The following is a 15,765-nucleotide window of genomic DNA, read 5'->3' as shown; positions in this document are numbered from 1 at the left end:
AATATAGTCACCTAGCTTGTGGTCCACATCCATAGGAGTGTCTGTCGACCTTGCACCTAACTTACCTGTATCCCGTAATAGATCAAGGGTGTATTTCCTTTGAGAGACAAAGATACCCCTTTTTGAACGAGCAACTTCGATCCCAAGGAAATACTTTAGGAGTCCTAGATCTTTCACTTCAAATTTGGATGCAAGGAATTGTTTCAATTTCTGTATCTCTGAACTCCAGCTCCCTGTAATGATGATATCGTCTACATACACTATCAATACGACAACCTGCTCCTGACATCTCTTCACAAAAAGTGTATGATCAGACTGGCACTATTGGAACCCCATCTCTTGAATTGCCATGTGAAACTTACTGAACCAGACTCTGGGAGACTGTTTTAAGCTGTAGAGAGACTTCCGCAGCTTGCATACTTTGTTTTCACTTCCCTTGGCAGAGAATCCAGGAGGTTGAACCATGTATACCTCTTCTTCCAAGTCACCATTCAGAAAGGCATTCTTAATGTCCAGTTGATGCAATTCCCAGTCAAAATTAGCAGCTAAGGATAGGAGAACCCTAATCGAGTTCATCTTAGCCACCGGGGCAAAGGTCTCATCATAGTCAACTCCATATACCTATGTGTACCCTTTGGCTACTAGTCTTTCTTTGTACCTTTCAACTGTTCCATCTGCCTTGTGCTTAACTGTGAACACCCATTTGCACCCCACGGGTTCTTTCCCCTCTGGAGGATCCACCAATTCCCAAGTCTGATTTTTGTGGAGGGCATCAATCTCCTCCTTCATGGCACCTATCCACTCAAGGAATTTTAAGGCTTCTGCAACATTCTTGGGAACAGGGACACAGTCAACTGTCGATAGGAAGGCTCAGTACACGGGAGAGATGTGGTCATAGGAAACAAAGTGGGTAATGGGATGTTTGGTAGTGCACAACCTGACTCCCTTTCGTTGAGCAATAGGGATGTCTAGGTCGTCCACAATGGGAGACGGGTTAGGGGTTGGACTTACCTCCTGAGATTCTGATGATGTCAGTTGCTCAATGGTTGGCTGCTTCACATTTCTAACACAAGCCGCCGCTAGGTTTTTTTTCCTTTTTTTTCTCCTTTTCCATCTGAAACAAAAAGTGGTCACGTCCAATCCCCTTCGGAAAGACTGATGCTAGGATCGCAAGTCTTCTCCAGCCCAGAAGTTCCGCTCTGATACCATGTAGTTTCTTGTGATGATTGAGAGAGAGAGAGAGAGAGAGAGAGAGAGGTACAGATGATAGAAAGGAAAGGCCAAAAAACTCAGTACTGGCAGCCGCCAGTTTTCTATTTATATTAATCTTTATAAAAAGGCAAAATTACAAGTATGCCCCTAGCGGCATATCCTAGAATAAGAACAATAGAAAAAAAGAAAGGACTAGTAAAGTAACTGAAACTGTCCCACTAACATCAATTACAATGAACACTCAAGCCTTACAACAGTGCCCATTCGAACATTTCTTCCTTTCTCCTCTTCTTCTCTGCTCACTTGACAGGTTCAGTTCGGCAAACATGGTATCAGAGCACTAAAACTCGCCTGGTTACAGCAGCTGCCTCGCACCTCTCTCTCTCTCTCTCACCTTTCTCTCTATCTTGGTACTGCAAAGAAACCCTAGGTCTGGTCGTAGAACCCAGCAGAAACTATATCCTCTCTTTTCCTTGGTTGTAGGGCCCAAGGGGAGTTAGTCCCAGTAGCTGATGCCCTAAGAGACACACACAGCAAGTTGTAGCCATTCGGCTAAGTGAGATCTGTGTAGAACAGATCGGGAAGAGAGGACTCATCTCAGCAGTCCTAGAACAGTTCATGGGTGAGGGTTCAGCCTGTGATAGCAGTGGTTAGCGCGTGGTAGAAGCCACAACAGCAAGGTCCAGGCTGCGGCAACAGTGGCTAAACACAGCAGAAGGGTTTCAGTTCGGTGCTTCAGCAGTTTGGTGGCAGCTTGCAACAGCAGTAGTTAGAGCAGTACAGCAGAGTGGAACTTGGTATTTCAGCCCTGGTACGGACCCTCCGGTCTGAGTTTACAGTGCTGCAAGGTCCGTAAGTCTGAAGTGGTTTCATAAAATTTGTGTGACAGTTTTTTATTCTCTTGCAAGTCGGAGAAGATGTCTTCCATATCCGGGGAAGTGTCTTCTAGAGATGTTAGGGCTAGTGGGAGGTCTCATAATCTGGAGAACCCAAATCTCCACAGCCTACAAATAACAAATGTGTTGCTAGAAGAATACAACTTTAGGGAATGGTCTGTTTCAGCCATGCTCATTATCAAATCCCGGGATCTTACCGGCTACTTGGACGGGCAGAAGAAAGAACCCGAAATAGGGAGTGCTGAATATGCTATTTGGAGAAGAGAGAATGCTACAGTCATGTCTTGGCTACTTGCTTCAATGACTCCAAGGGTAGCTAGGACCGTTCAACACTTTTCCACAGCTGGGCCAAGATATGGGAAAAGGTGTCTAAGACCTATGGGCAGAAAAAAAATAATGCCCGAATCTATAGACTGAATCAAGATATTGCTACCCTGAGGCAAGGAGATATGAGTGTTGCAACATACTTTGCTACATTAGAAGGACTATGGGAAGAGCTGGATCATCACCTCATCATTGACTTGGAGAATGCCAGAGACAAGGAGAAACATGACAAACAAGTTGAAGAGGGTAGAGCATTCAAATTTTTGGCTGGCCTAGATCCAATATATGAGAACATAAGGTCCCAAATTCTGGGAAGAGATGAGATGCCCGAGTTACATCATGTCTGCTACATTGTGAGAAATGAAGAGGTGAGAAGAAAAGAGATGCAAGTTGATGCTCAGACTAAACTAGCTGAACAGTCTATAGAACATTCAGCCCTAATTTCTACAAATCAAAGGGGGAACAAGTTCTCTGACAAGAGACACCTGAAGTGTACTCGCTGTGAGGGAGAAAAGCATGTGAAAGAGACCTATTGGGTTCTCTATCCTTATCTGAAACCAGCTGCATTGAGGAAAGATAAGAAGCACCAGAAGGGCCAATCTGCAAGTGGGAACCTGGCAGCATGTCACAGTGATGGAGGTTCCAAACACTCATCCACAGTTGCTTCCTCTTCCATGGGACAAACTACTAGTTCCCAAGGACATGGGTCTATGGATTTCACAGTTGATGAGGTAGAGGTATTTAGCCGGGCACTGGCCTGCCTAAGGACAAATTCCCTTGCTTCCACCTCCCTTGCCAGATCAGGTATTGTCTCTGCCTTTAGTGCAACTAGTTCCATTGATCCAGCCTCCTGGATTATTGATTTTAGTGCGACTGACCACATGACTCACATGTCTTCTTTATTTTCTTCCTATCATTTAATGTCTAGCCAAGACAAGATGAAGGTTGCTGATGGTTCCCTCTCTACCATATCTGGGAAAGGAGTGGTTGACCTAAGCAAGGACCTCTCACTCAAATCGGCCCTACAAACATCTACTACTAGTGGTCAATCTAATGTGGAGTCATTAACTAAGCTACACCCGTGGCATGCTAGGCTAGGTCATTTACAGTTTTCGTCATTGGAAATGTTGTTTCCGGAATTGTTGCAAGGTGTTTCAAGTCAAAAGTTAGTTTGTGAAGTCTGTCAATTATCAAAACAGTGTAGAACTGTGTATTCAACTTCTAGTAATGAAATTCAAGCACCTTTTGACTTAGTCCACTGATGTTTGGGGTCCTTCTCCCATTGTTTCTATTGATGGCTATCGATACTTTATCAGTTTTATTGATCACTATTCTCGATGCACATGGATCTACTTATTAAAGACACAAGATGAAGTGCCGCGGGTAACCATGGCATTTTGCAAGATGATTGAAACACAATTTGGCAAGAAAATCAAGCAATTCAGGTTAGATAATGCTGTTGAATATTTCGAAAGGTCCTTAAACTTGTTTATGGAGGATGCGGGAATGATCCATCAGTCATCTTGTGCTAGTATCCCCCAACAGAATGGGGTTGCTGAGCGCAAGAATAGACACTTATTGGAGACTGCACGAGCTTTACTATTTCAGCACAAGGTTCCAAAAGCCTATTGGTCTCAAGCAATCCTTACTGCATCATATCTGATAAACCAAATGCCATCTAAGTGTTAGACAGTTTATGTATGCCCTTAGCTTCAATCTGATTTGATGTACTTTTGTTATTTAGTGGAAATAAATAAAGTGCATGTTTGATTCATGTTGTTTGGTTTAATTCTGTGTAAAACCCTAAAACTGGACATTTATAGAGATTCATGTTAGTTTTAAATGTTCACAGCCGTTGGATAAGTCTGGGGAGATTTATCCTGCCAAGGCTGATGCTGGTGTGCCACCAAGTGTTGGGATGGCCTGTCTCAGCCACCAGGGTAAGACCCGAGGCACATGCAGTATGGGATTACTTGAATCCTTGAACCGGACCAGATTTCTAGTCTTGCCCTGGACCTTGGAGATAGATGGGCAAAACTGGAAAGTTACACCTGACCCCTAGACTCGATTATGACACTTCACTAGGTGTCGGATCAGGCTGTCTTTGATATACCAATCAGTGAGATCCTTAGCGGGGATCAAAACCTGGGTATGTTGGGGCAGTTTGAGAATTCATCTGAGTGGGTGGTCATAGTGACAGAATCAGCCACTTTGTCGGACAAAGGGTAATGATCGGGAATGCACTCTCTCTGATGGAAACCAAACTGCCGGCAGTTCATTTCAATCGTTGGAATTTTGTTTTGCAAAATTAATATACTTATATTTATATGTACGGTTTCAAAATGTTTGCAAATGGTTTTAATTCCCGGGATCCATGTGAGAGGGAAGTGCGGCACTGTTCCTTGCAGCCGAGGGAGAGGTCCTCTCTTGTCGGGCAGTGCTTGATCATTAAGGGCTGAGAGGTTAAGTGTAAGACCATTTAGGATAATACCTGATGGGCTAATCTTGCACCTGCCCACAGTCCCTGGGTTTTTATAAGATGGCTTGGCCCAGGGACCACTTAATGTAAGTGTTGGGCCCATAGGGTCCATATGATGGACTCAAGGGGTTCATTGAGTTTTTCAGTGAATTCGGCTGGGCCTTGTATTAAAGGCTGGGCCGAACCCATGTGGCTGGTGTGTAGATCAATGCTTGGGTCCCACGCCGTACAAAGAAGCCCAACTGGGCAGCAGATTGGAAAGTAATTAGACACTGAACACTTAATGGGCCAAAAGCCCATTTCGAGGTGGGCTGATATGATCACCCATCCATGGGGCGAATTTGAGATTGAAGTTAGTAAAAGGATTGGGCCTTTAGCCTTATCCACTCTTAGAGACCAAATTCAAGTTAGATTTGAATCTGGTAACCTCTTGATAAGATCAGGAGTAAGCTAACTCTATCTGCAGAAAGGATTAAGATTATCCCCTATCCAAATACTGATTTGGATTGGGATAACTCCTGATTTAAGAGGTTTCTTAATCAAGAAGAAAGGAGGAGAAATACAACAGATTTCGAACCAAGGAAAATCGCAAGAAAGGTTCCTGCGAATAGAGATCAGATTTCATACTCTCCAGAAAAAGAAAAAGCAATTCAGCCTTTTCGTTTTTTGGAGATCTCCTCCTGCCGCCGCCATCTACCATTGCAAGATTAGATCTTTGCAGGAAAAGAAAGTCAAGAAATCTGTTCTTGACATCAGTCTTGCAAGAAAGACTGAGAAGGATTCAGTGTTTAGTACTTCTAGAGGATTCTTGTGAAGGATCCAGTGTGTAGGACGCACCCTGCTGGTTCTGTTCCATCCACAGCTGTGTCATCTTCAGTAGGAACGGATCTTGGTGCATTCTTTGGGCGTGAACACCAACTTTGGGAGATACTGCTTCTCCGGATCAGGTATATTCCTCCCATTTAATTTTGGGTGCAGATCTGGTTTGATTATGGTTCAAGTAGGATCCTTGAATATTATATTCTAAATTTGGGGAATATGATTCCCAGTTGGGAGAAGGTAGGAAATTTTTTGAAATTCGCCCACCCATTCCGCAACCTTTATGGCGTCCATTGGATGGATCCTACCATTCTTTCACTAAGGTCTTGGGGATGAAGACTCCATTTTCTGTTCTTTGCCCTCACCTTCCTATTTTTTCTCTTCCACCGAGGGTTTTTTGGTGTGTATGTTTCATACATGTCAAGGATCCGAAGAAGACCAAATTGGACCCTCGAGCTACGAAGGGAATTTTCTTGGGGTACTCTCCTACTCAAAAGGGATACAAGTGTTACGATCCAGTCACCAAGAAAAAATATGTCACAAAAGATGTGGTGTTCTTTGAGTCTCAATCCTACTTTCAATCTTCCCCGGATCCTCTTCAGGGGGAGACTAGTGGGACGGAAGAGGACCCTCTTGTTGATCCTTCTATTCCCTCCTTCTTTGTGCCCCTCTCTGCCTCGGATCTTCCATCCTCTCCTCTTGATAGTATCCCAGGTGAATCTAGTGAGGCTCCCATTGGCCCAACTACTACTAGTGATGTTGCAAATGTTACTAAAGACTCCAGCAGGCAGCAGAAAGATATCAGAATCACCTACAATAGAAGGAAGAAGAGTCCTCCAACTCATGACAGCAACCAATTGGACTTGGATCAACCTGTCTCAGTAACTCAAGGTAATCCTATCAATTCCTCTGACCTGGATCTTCCGATTGCCCTTCGTAAGTCTACCCGTTCTTGTACTATCAGACACCCCATTGCTGATTTTGTGTCTTACTCACATTTGTCCCCTCGTTATTGTTCTTTTCTGTCTGCTCTCTCTTTTGTGCATGTTCCTACTAGGTACTCAGAGGCAGTGTCTGACCCAAAGTGGAAAGAGACTATGAATGAAGAAATGAAGGCCTTAATGAAAGCAGGGACTTGGGAATTAGTAGATCTACCAGAAGGGAAAGGCACTGTTGGATGCAAGTGGGTGTTCACTGTGAAGCATAGGGAGGATGGGTCCATTGAAAGATACAAGGCTAGACTCGTAGCAAAGGGATTTACTCAAAAGGAAGGAATTGACTACAAAGAAACATTTGCTCTGGTAGCAAAACTCAACACTATCAGAGTTCTACTATCATTAGCTGCAAATTTCTCGTGGGAGCTTCATCAGCTGGATGTGAAGAATGCCTTTTTAAATGGTGATCTACATGAGGAGGTATTCGTGGATCCTCCACCAGGTTATGAATTTGGTAGGAAAGTGTGTAGACTGAGAAAAGCACTATATGGCCTTAAACAGTCCCCTCGAGCTTGGTTTGAGAAGCTATGTGGAGCCATGAAGAAAGGTGGTTATACTCAAAGCGGGGCAGATCATACCCTATTCATAAGGAAGAGAAATGGGAAAAATTACAACTCTTATCGTCTATGTAGATGATATGGTAATTACTGGGGATGATAAGGAAGAGATTAAAAGGCTGAAGGAGGTCCTAGTTGCTGAATTTGAAATCAAAGACATGGATCAACTGAGATATGTTCTAGGGATTGAAGTTGCTAGATCCAAAGAGGGCATCTATATATGTCAACGGAAATACATCCTTGACCTTCTACAAGAGACAGGCATGTTGGGGTGCAGGCTAGCAGATACTCCAATAGAACCAAACCATGGTCTACAGGAGTCAGTAGGAGAGGACTACCCTGATAAGGAAAGATACCAAAAGCTAGTGGGGAAGTAAATTTACCTGTCCCTCACTCGTCCTGACATTGCTTATGTTGTTCATGTTGTTAGTCAGTTCATGCACAATCCCAAAATTCCTCACAGGAAAGCTGTAGAAAGGATTCTCAGATATTTGATGTCTTGCCCTGGGAAAGGGATTCTGTTCAGAAAAAACAATAAAATTGAAGTTGAAGGATATACTGATGCAAATTAGGCTGGTTCTATGGGTGACAGAAAGTCGACTTCAGGATACTGCACCTTTGTTGGAGGAAATTTAGTTACATGGAGAAGTAAAAAACAGAATGTGGTTGCTAAGTCTAGCGCAGAGGTTGAATATCGGGCTATGGCTCATGGTGTTGCGGAACTGTTGTGGCTTAAGATTCTACTTGGTGAACTGGGAGTGAAGATTGAGTGTCCTCTCAAGTTGTACTACGACAACAAGGCTGCCATCAACATTGCAAATAACCCAATGCAACATGATAGAACAAAACATATTGAGATAGACCGTCACTTTGTTAGAGAAAGAATAGTCTCAGGAGAACTCTGCATTCCTTACACTCCCTCAGAGATGCAGATTGTAGATGTCTTAACTAAAGGGCTAACCACAGTGAAATTCTTGGACTTACCTGACAAGCTAAACATGATTGACATCCATGCTTAGCTTGAGGGGGAGTGTTGGTTCGGCTGATATTTTGTTATCCTCTTGTTTGGGTTGGGTATTAAGTCTTTAGTTAATGGGCCTTAGTTACTGGGCCTATTTTTATTTAGTGTCTTATTTGACTGGGTGTCCCATCACTAATCAGGGGCATCCTGGTCCTTTTATGTAACTTTATGTACTGTTATTATATAAGTGAACAGGGCCGGCTGATGAACAGTGCCCATTCGAACATTTCTTCCTTTCTCCTCTTCTTCTTCCTCTTCTTCTCTGCTCACTTGACAGGTTCAGTTCGGCAAACAATTCTTGTCAATCCACTACAGTTTTGGAGTCCCCTTCAAGTATTAGATGTATCGATATTTAGCCCATTCTTAGCCCTTACAGTACAGCCAGTAATTCAGCCATAGTTAATGATGCCTTAAGGACATGAAAAAAGAGCTAGAATTGACCCACATCTATCTCTGAGCAGACCCCCTATGCCTTAATTGCCCAGATTCCCAAGCTACATCCATCAAAGTTGAGTTTAACTTGATTCATACCTGGTGGGGTATATTCAATAATGATATTGGGCATGGGCAGTGGGCTTGAATAGTGAACCACAATCTACCATACACAATGAGCATCTTCTTTAGAAAAGGGTGCAAAGATCTCAAGTGCCTTGATCCAATGTGCCACTTTTATTGGTATGTTGTCAATAATTACCTCCTTGGGTAGTTTCTTATTAAATATTTTTACACTCCTTTCTTCAAGAATAGACCAAAGAATGGCCACCCTAGTGCACCTCCACATAATTTTCCCCTTCTCTTAGATTTTTTTTTTTTTTTTGTAATAGAAATAAAATTTATTAAAAAGAAAAAAGAGAGTACAAAGGGGGAGAGACCCAAGGTCCTCAAAAGAGAAGAAAACAAACAACCTCCAAGCGGCTCAAAACAAAACCAAACTCAAAGATAGCATAACCAAAACACTTCAAACCCACAAGAAAGCAACAGACCCCTTGAAAGGCCATCTCCAAAAACCACCCTCAAGCACTGCACCCTCTAATTCACTGACCACTAAAACTTCTAGAAGTTTTCTTGGTTTTCACAACCTTCTTGCTTGGTTTAATCCCAAAGAGGGCCTCTTTTAGTCTAGAAAAAGCCTTTGAAACCAGAGCATCTTACTGTTTTCTCTGTTTCTTAAATCTTCTATTTGCTAGAACATTTTTCCAGAATTCCAATGATCAAGAGGGATTCTCATTAATCCTTTCCAACTCCAGCACTTTGTTTATATTCAAATATCTAGGCATCAACCAAAGCTTCAGTCTTTTCACCAATATCCTCTAACAGACTAGTTGTAGTTATGTTATTGTGGCCATCATTGACTAGTGAAGCCTGCACTGGAAGACCTCCATCTCTCCCTAACAGGCAACATGTAGCGTTCCTCCAGTTCTTTGAACATCCTCCTACTAAAGGATTCACCTCATAAAATGAGCAAGCTTAGAGTTCTATTTACCTCCACAGTCGTTTCTACAACCTTAGTTACATCAACATCTTTGTCAATCTGATGGATTTCATCCATATGAACTTCTTCCTCATCCTCCTCACTTAGGCTTCCTTCCTCATCTGAAGAAAAAACACCATCTTGAGTCCTTTCAGTTATGTATATTCTTCTCCTGTTATAAACTTTTGATCCCCCAACAATTTGGTCTTTTTCTTTAGTTCTTCCTTCAACCTCCAACCCCTTTCCTTCACCATCCTCATGATTCAGCACTAGAACCTGATCCATACCCTTGGTTGAGCAAAAAACAGTCCCCAACTCCTTTGATTGTTTACTTTCAGAATTTATCCCCAAATTAAACTCGGAGAAATAAAATGGATCAAAATAGCCTCCCTTCGAATCACACTGTTGATCCCCCAAAGTAAAATGCTTGAGGGATATGCAATCAACAAACTCTATCACAGCCCCCAAGAGTAAAATAGTGTCTTCCATACCTTCTCTTGAACGAGGCAAGTTGGAGCCACTTCCTAGACCTTTGTGAACCTTTGTCTCTACACATGTCTTCCTTAAACTCGTTCAATCACTTAGGTTTTCTTGAATATGAGCTAGCCTACTCTCAGAGCATTCACCATTAGTGTAGGAGTACTTCGAAACAAAGCACTTGTAATCAGCTCTTCCAAAAATGTTCGTCGTCTTCCCTCGAAATCGTCTTGAATCCCTTTCAAAAGACTCTATAACCTCTAAGCTTTGGCTCACCTTCAAAAGATCACTGTTTGAAAACAGGAATGGAATTAGACCACAATAGGGTTGACCCGGCTTCTGAAGCGACCCTACTCAACCCAACGCAAAAAATGCCCTTAACAATTGGACCAGCCCCACTTGATTCAAAATTTAAATCCTTCAATTATTTCCAGTCTAGGGGCTTAGAATTTGTCAAATTTACATCACAATCCTCTGAGCTTTCAACTTCACTGAGCCTCAAAATACCCACCTTTAGCACCTCTCTTGCAACCTTCTAGTCTCTCACCCGAAACAAGGGGTCTTCACCATAGTTGTCAAGGCGATGCCTAGGCGACAAGAAACCCTTGGAGGCTCGCCTCGCCCAGTCGCCAAGCAGTTTTGCATACTATGTAATAAAATACTTTTATATTGTTAATTTTTTTGGATTATAATTATAAAATACACATTATTAAAGAAAAATATTCATTTTTTGTGTTTATAAACTAATTTCTTCTTATTATTTTCTTATTTGTTAGGGTTTAATCAACACAAACATTGCTAACTGCTGTATTGAACCCTCAATGACTTCAAAATCTGAACCAATAAGGGAGGAACTTAAAATTTTGTCTAATCAACACATTTCTTCTTCCACATCTTCTTCTCCTTCTTCTTCCACCTTTTCTTTTCTTCTTTTCCTACAACAAAAATAGGTTCAGCCCCTATATTTTTTGAATTTTCTTTCCCTTCTTTTTTTCTCATAAATATGTTAATTTTCTAGACATAAACATGAAGTTTATAATGGATAGTTATTAAAGAAAGTTGGTACCCTAGGATATGTGATTTTTACTTAAAAAAATCCATCGCCTAGGCGCCCACCTAGGCGACTAGGCGACAAGGCGCCCCCCTGTCGCCTAGCCTCGCCTTGGTGCCTTGAAAACTATGGTCTTCACCAGCAACTACAATCCTAAGTTTAAAGGCCTCATCCAAGTAAAATAGATCTAGCACAGATGTCATCCTCGGTCTCAACTAGAAACCTTGCAAACTCTAAGTTCTCCCATCTTCTATTCCTAAAATCAAATCTCCTAAAACTTCCGGCAATATTTCCAATAACTTTGAAAACCTCTGTACTCCATGCATGTAATGGAATCCCATATACGTCAATCCATGTGAATCTTATTTTCTCTATATCCTTTCCCAAATAGGATGACCAACTACTGAAGAAAACTTCTGGTTTCCTTCTTCTCCCAATCCTTTCCCTTGCTAAAGCCTCTTCCATGTCTTCTCTTCACTTGAAGCTGGAGAGGAAAAGAGACACTCCCATCCTTCGAACATAGGAGAAGCTTAGGATTCTCCACTCAGCATTCGCCCAATCCTTGACCTCTCTTATATCAAGGTCTGAGTGAACAAACCTACCTACTAAGCACCTCTTTAGAAATTCCAACCTTTCTCCCACCTTGCCTACTTCCTTGACTGACACAACCTTCGTCAAACTTGACATTGGATCTAGAACTGTCACAGTTATCAAAACCAAGTTTCTGATCTCAATCTCAGCTCGAAAGTCATTGTTCACTGTTGTCGCTCATCCCCATTTGCTCAGCAGTTCAATCTTCGGAAGTTGGATATTGCATCCCATTGCCAACCTCTTACATTGATTAAAGAAGTCTTAAATAAGCATTCCAAGTCATCAGGTGGGGACAATCTACCTCCCAAGAGAGTAAAACCCCAACCCTAAATACAGAAGGTATATGGATAAGAGATTAGTAGGTGGAATGGAATGTAGATTCTATGCCTGCATCACAAAGAAAGAAAGGTGAAAGGCACCAATTAGGTATTTTTTCTTGAAAAGTCTCACAAGTATTGATTTTCAAATGGTCACCTCTCACCAAAAGAGACCTTACTTGGGAGGAAAGGCTCCACTCCAAATGGAGTTGACCCGGAAGGCCATGCTTTCCAAATTATTCATAAAAAAATAAAAAAAATCTCATGCTCTCCAAAATACTACATATCTTTGGGATTTCTGTACTTGCATCACTTCACAATCATGTCCATCAATTATTAGAACATAGGGTCTTCTAATTCATTCTATTTATTTCAAGAGTTCAAGTGTCCGCTACATAACTTTGGGATCTTTGCACCCGCATCACTTCTTAGTCATGTCTATCAATTACTAGCACATACGGTCTTCTAATTCATTATATTTATTTTAAGAGTTCATGTGTCCACTCTTTTACAAGTAATCCATTATCTTATTCTGTATTCTATTTCCCTTTTCCATTCAGTAGTTATACAATTACCAAAATATATTAGAGCAACTCTTAGTCGTGGGAAGACATAGGCAAAATATAGAATAATATTTTATGAAATGATAAAAGAAGCATAGGCACACCTTTTTAAGTTATTGTCTTGTCCCAAATCATTAAACAAAGCTAATAAGTTAAGGTTATAGGCAAAAGTGAAGGGATGAGAGATCCATCCTATGGACGCCCAAAAGATTGCGGAATAAGGGGCGAATTTCAAAAATTTTATCTCTCCCTTCAACTGGGAATCGTATTCCCTATTTAGAAAATCATATTTTCAATGATCAATCTTGAACCATAAACGGAACCAGATCTGAACCAAAAGGAATGGGAGAGGATTATACCTGATACGGAGAAATACTATCTCCCAATGGAGGTGTTCACGCCCAAGGAAGGATCCAAAATCTGCTCCCACTGAAGATGGCGCAGTGCAGGGTGGAGCAGAATCAGCAACGTTCTTCAAAAGAACTTGATCCTTCGTAAGGATCAACTGGACGACTTGAGTACAGCTCCAACCAATCTTTTCACAAAAGATTGAAATCAAGATCCAATCTTGATTGCTCCCAAGAACTGGAGATCGAACTGAAGGAATGGCAAAAGCAGGAAGGTGGCGGCAGGAGAGAATTCGCAGTATGCAGGAAATCTCTCAATCTCTCTTTCTTCAAAGAGAAGAATGCTATGGATGTTGTTGTGTAGTAGGCTGCCGCCCCCTTCCCCTTTTATAATCTCAAAAGGGATCAGCTCCTAATCAGATTAGGAGCTGCTAATCCAAATCATATTTGGGTTAGAAGTCCCTTAGTGATAAGGGATAACCCTTATCTTATCTGCAGATAAGATCAGCTGTCTCCTAATCTAATTAGGAGGTTTCCAGATCTAAATCTTATTTAGATCTTGGACTCTCTGAGTGGATAGGGTCTAAGCCCAATCCTTTTAGCTGACCCACTTCAGAATTCGCCCCCTTTAAATGACTGATCAAATCAGCCCAGTTCGAAATGGGCTTAAGGCCCATTAAGGTTATGTACTCAAAAAACCTTCCAAATTGCTGCCCAGTTGGGCTTCCTTGTATGGCGTGGGACCCAAGCATTGATCTACACATCAGCCACATGGGTTCAGCCCAGCCTTTGTTACAAGGCCTGGCCGAATGCACTGCTGAAGACAGTGTACCCCCTGAAACCCATCAAATGAGCTCTATGGGCCCAACACTTACACTAAGTGGTCCCTGGGCCAAGCCACCTTGTAACACTTAGGGACTGTGGGCAGATGCAAGATTAGCCCATCAGGCATTATCCTCAATGGTCTTACACTTAACCTCTCAGCCCATAATGATCATGCACTGCCCGACAAGAGAGGACCTCTCCCTCGGCTGCAAGGAACAGTGTTGCACTCTCCACTTATATGGATCTCGGGAATTAAAACCTTCTTGCAAACAATTTAGAAACCATACATATATACTTTTATATCTTATATAAAATATATTTTGCAAAACAAATCTCAACGGTTGAAATCGGCTGCCGGCAGTCTTGGTTTCCATCAGTGAGAGTGCATCCCCGATCATTACCTTTGTCCGACAAAGGGGCTGATCCTGTCACTATGATCACCCACTCAGATGAATTCTCGGACTGTCTCAACATACCCAGGTTTTGACCCCCGCTAAGGATCTCACTGATTGGCACATCAAAGACAGCCCAATCCGACACCTAGTGTAGTATCATAATCGAGTTTAGGGGTCGGGTGTAACTTTCCAGTTTTGCCCATCAATCTCCAAGGTCCAGGGCAATACTGGAAATCTGGTCCAGTTCAAAGATTCAATTAATCCTACACTGTATGTGCCTAGGGTCTCACCCTGGCAGCTGAGACAAGCCACCCCAACCGACTTGGTGGCACTACAGTGTCAGCCTTGTCAGGATAGGTCTCCCCAGACTGACCCACTGGCTGTGAACATTCTAAACTAACACGAGTCTCATTAAGTGTCCAGTTTAAGGGCATTACACAGAAACATACCAAGGGAACATGAATCAAATATGTATCTTTATTCATTTACAATAAACTCATAAAGTACATCATTCTGATTGAAGCTAAGGGCATACAAAACTGTCTAACAAAAAGAATATGTTCTGAAGTTAACCTGTAAACCTTATGATTCAGAGCTTCATGATAAAATGAGTTAAAGCAAATTTTTAACTCATAGAAAATGTAAATGGTTGTAATAGATCAACCAAATAATCTATTACACAAACAAAAAACTAATATTTAACTTCATGTTTGAAATGAATATTGAGCTAGCTCAAAGTGGCAATCATGTAAGTTAGGTGGACAATAACATTGTTACTTCACATATTTACAATATTGTCACCAACTTATGCTATAATACTATCTCTTGGATTCCACATAGTACTGACAGTGTTCATTGGGGAATATGTCGATTCTAGTAAATTTTCATTTTGCTACCCATGGAAGTGGAAATGGAAATATGCCATGGAAACTATCTCTTGTACTCCACATAATGCTGGTAGTGTTCATTGGGAAAATGTTGATTCCAATAAAATTTCGTGTCGCTACCCATGGAAATGAAAATACTAGGGAAATTAGGGGCATTTTAAACCACTCAAAACCAGAATTGCATGGATTCTCCTAAATGGATGAAGTGTCCATGCTAGACATCTGTCAGACTCTAACACTCCATAGATTATTGAATGTGATATGATATTTCTTTTCTCTTTATTTAGTCAACATAAACAAACATAAACAAACAGATAATGTACACAATGAATGTCATTTTTCCTATAAACTATTATCAAGTAACAATGATAGACTTTTGGGTTTTTTATAGTGGTTTATAATATTAAAATTTAGCAAAATATTTTAATAGTTTATGCTTTTCTATAGATGTGTCTATGAAGCCTTGTTACTTTGTCTTGCCAAGTCAGACTCCACCACACATTCAGATTCCGGTTCCCCTGTCCATGTTCATGTAACA

General features: G+C 41.5%; 1 protein-coding gene across 2 annotated transcripts in view; it reads right to left on the bottom strand.

Moving 5' to 3' along the window:
* HY2 (phytochromobilin:ferredoxin oxidoreductase, chloroplast / phytochromobilin synthase (HY2)) overlaps positions 1–15,765 on the bottom strand; it is a 58,834-nt gene that overhangs the window by 10,653 nt on the left and 32,416 nt on the right. The window lies entirely within an intron of this gene.

This window comes from Nelumbo nucifera, chromosome 2 (assembly GCF_055504915.1).
Source record: "Nelumbo nucifera cultivar China Antique chromosome 2, China Antique-T2T, whole genome shotgun sequence".
NCBI classification, from domain to species: Eukaryota; Viridiplantae; Streptophyta; class Magnoliopsida; order Proteales; family Nelumbonaceae; genus Nelumbo; species Nelumbo nucifera.
The sequence above is the reverse complement of the archived record's forward strand: the minus strand, read 5'-3'. Positions and strand labels throughout refer to the sequence as shown.